The sequence below is a fragment of the Taudactylus pleione genome, unplaced genomic scaffold, assembly GCF_031769625.1.
Source record: "Taudactylus pleione unplaced genomic scaffold, aTauple2 ptg000550l, whole genome shotgun sequence".
Taxonomy (NCBI): domain Eukaryota; kingdom Metazoa; phylum Chordata; class Amphibia; order Anura; family Myobatrachidae; genus Taudactylus; species Taudactylus pleione.
The window spans coordinates 535,001-537,500 of record NW_028284952.1 but is presented as its reverse complement, the minus strand read 5'-3'; the positions used below and the strand labels follow the sequence as shown (position 1 = coordinate 537,500).

General features: G+C 36.9%; 3 non-coding genes and 7 pseudogenes across 3 annotated transcripts in view; all 10 read right to left on the bottom strand.

The window, feature by feature from the left end:
• Positions 1 to 88: 88 nt before the first annotated feature.
• Positions 89 to 207, bottom strand: LOC148485181 (5S ribosomal RNA; annotated as a pseudogene).
• A 111-nt stretch (positions 208 to 318) lies between these two features.
• On the bottom strand, positions 319 to 437 carry LOC148485180 (5S ribosomal RNA; annotated as a pseudogene).
• Positions 438 to 553: 116 nt separating this feature from the next.
• LOC148485179 (5S ribosomal RNA) lies at positions 554 to 672 on the bottom strand (annotated as a pseudogene).
• Positions 673 to 1,023: 351 nt separating this feature from the next.
• On the bottom strand, positions 1,024 to 1,142 carry LOC148485178 (5S ribosomal RNA; annotated as a pseudogene).
• Positions 1,143 to 1,258: 116 nt separating this feature from the next.
• On the bottom strand, positions 1,259 to 1,377 carry LOC148485177 (5S ribosomal RNA; annotated as a pseudogene).
• A 116-nt stretch (positions 1,378 to 1,493) lies between these two features.
• On the bottom strand, positions 1,494 to 1,612 carry LOC148485176 (5S ribosomal RNA; annotated as a pseudogene).
• A 116-nt stretch (positions 1,613 to 1,728) lies between these two features.
• Positions 1,729 to 1,847, bottom strand: LOC148485175 (5S ribosomal RNA). Its single transcript, XR_015871545.1, has one exon. It is a non-coding gene; the product is annotated as a 5S ribosomal RNA (ribosomal RNA).
• A 116-nt stretch (positions 1,848 to 1,963) lies between these two features.
• On the bottom strand, positions 1,964 to 2,082 carry LOC148485174 (5S ribosomal RNA). The gene has a single exon (XR_015871749.1). It is a non-coding gene; the product is annotated as a 5S ribosomal RNA (ribosomal RNA).
• Positions 2,083 to 2,197: 115 nt separating this feature from the next.
• On the bottom strand, positions 2,198 to 2,316 carry LOC148485173 (5S ribosomal RNA; annotated as a pseudogene).
• Positions 2,317 to 2,432: 116 nt separating this feature from the next.
• Positions 2,433 to 2,500, bottom strand: part of LOC148485172 (5S ribosomal RNA) — a 119-nt gene continuing 51 nt past the window's right edge. Inside the window, exon 1 of the ribosomal RNA XR_015870553.1 lies at positions 2,433 to 2,500. This exon is cut by the window's right edge and continues 51 nt beyond it. This is a non-coding gene — a ribosomal RNA (5S ribosomal RNA).

Genomic DNA, 2,500 nt, shown 5'->3' with positions numbered 1-2,500 from the left:
TTACTTCTTAACTCAAGTAAATTCATTGACAAGTTGAAAAAATTAAATGTAAAATTTAATAGAAAAGAATGTTATGGCAGTATAAAATTACCTACAGCACCTGATATTCCCAGGTGGTCTCCCATTCAAGTACAAACCAGGCCCAACACTGCATAACTTCCAATATCGGAAGAGATTGGGCATGTCCAGTGTGGTTTGGCTGTAGGTACTCAAAGAAATTAACTTTAGACCTCTTTTACTTCTTTACTCAAGTAAATTCATTGATAAGTTGAAAAAATTAAATGTAAAATGTAATAGACTGTTATGGCAGTATAAAATTACCTACAGCACCTGGGATTCCTAGGTGGTCTCCCATCCAAATACTAACCAGGCCCAACCCTGCAGAGCTTCCAAGATCAGACGAGATTGGGCATGTCCACTGTGGTTTGGCTGTAGGTGCTCAAAAACATTAACTTTAGACCTCTTTTACTTCTTTACTCAAGTAAATTCACTGATAAGTTGAAAAAATTAAATGTAAAATGTAATAGAAAAGAATGTTATGGCAGTATAAAATTACCTACAGAACCTGGGATTCCTAGGTAGTCTCCCATCCAAGTACAAACCAGTCCCAACACTGCATAGCTTCCAAGATCAGATGAGATTGGGCATGTCCAGTGTGGTTTGGCTGTATGTGCTCAAAAACATTAACTTTAGACCTCTATTACTTCTTAACTCAAGTAAATTCATTGATAATTTGAAAAAATTAAATGTAAAATGTAATAGAAAAGAATGTTATGGCAGTATAAAATTACGTACTGCAGCTGGTTTCCCCAGGTGGTCTCCCATCCAAGTACTGACCATGCACAACACTGCATAGCTACCAAGATAAGACGAGATGGGGCATGTCCAGTGTGGATTGGCTGTAGGTGCTCAAAAGTATTAACTTTAGACCTCTTTTACTTCTTAACTCAAGTAAATTCATAGATAAGTTGAAAAAATTAAATGTAAAATGTAATAGAAAAGAATGTTATGGCAGTATAAAATTACCTACAGCTCATGGTATTCCCAGGTGGTCTCCCATCCAAGTACTAACCAGGCCCAACACTGCATAGCTTCCAATATCAGACGAGATTGGGCATGTCCAGTGTGGTTTGGCTGTAAGTACTCAAAGAAATTAACTTTAGACCTCTTTTACTTCTTTACTCAAGTAAATTCATTGATAAGTTGAAAAAATTAAATGTAAAATGTAATAGAAAAGAATGTTATGGCTATATAAAATTACCTACAGCACCAGGGATTTCTAGGTGGTCTCCCATCCAAGTACTATCCAGGCCCAACACTGCATATCTTCCAATATCAGACGAGATTGGGCATGTCCAGTGTGGTTTGGCTGTAGGTGCTCAAAGACATTAACTTTAGACCTCTTTTACTTCTTTACTCAAGTAAATTCATTGATAAGTTGAAAAAATTAAATGTAAAATGTAATAGAAAAGAATGTTATGGCAGTATAAAATTACCTACAGAACCTGGGATTCCTAGGTAGTCTCCCATCCAAGTACAAACCAGTCCCAACACTGCATAGCTTCCAAGATCAGATGAGATTGGGCATGTCCAGTGTGGTTTGGCTGTAGGTGCTCAAAACCATTAACTTTAGACCTCTTTTACTTCTTAACTCAAGTAAATTCATTGATAAGTTGAAAAAATTAAATGTAAAATGTAATAGAAAAGAATGTTATGGCAGTATAAAATTACCTACAGCACCTGGTATTCCCAGGTGGTCTCCCATCCAAGTACTAACCAGGCCCAACACTGCATAGTTTCCAAGATCAGACGAGATTGGGCATGTCCAGTGTGGTTTGGCTGTAGGTGCCCAAAAGCATTAAATTTATACCGCTATTACTTCTTAACTCAAGTAAATTCATTGATAAGTTGAAAAAATTAAATGTAAAATGTAATAGAAAAGAACATTATGGCAGTATAAAATTACCTACAGCACCTGGTATTCCCAGGTGGTCTCCCATCCAAGTACTAACCAGGCCCAACACTGCATAGCTTCCAAGATCAGACGAGATTGGGCATGTCCAGTGTGGTTTGGCTGTAGGTGCTCAAAAACATTAACTTTAGACCTCTTTTACTTCTTAACTCAAGTAAATTCAATGATAAGTTGTAAAATTAAATGTAAAATATAATAGAAAAGAATGTTATGGCAGTATAAAATTACCTACAGCTCCTGGTATTCCCAGGTGGTCTCCCATCCAAGTACTAACCATGCCCAACACTGCATAGCTTCCAAGATCAGACAAGATTGGGCATGTCCAGTGTGGTTTGGCTGTAGGTGCGCAAAAGCATTAACTTTAGACCTCTATTACTTCTTAACTCAAGTAAATTCATTAATAAGTTGAAAAAATTAAATGTAAAATGTAATAGAAAAGAATGTTATGGCAGTATAAAATTACCTACAGCACCTGGTATTCCCAGGTGGTCTCCCATCCAAGTACTAACCAGGCCCAACACTGCATAG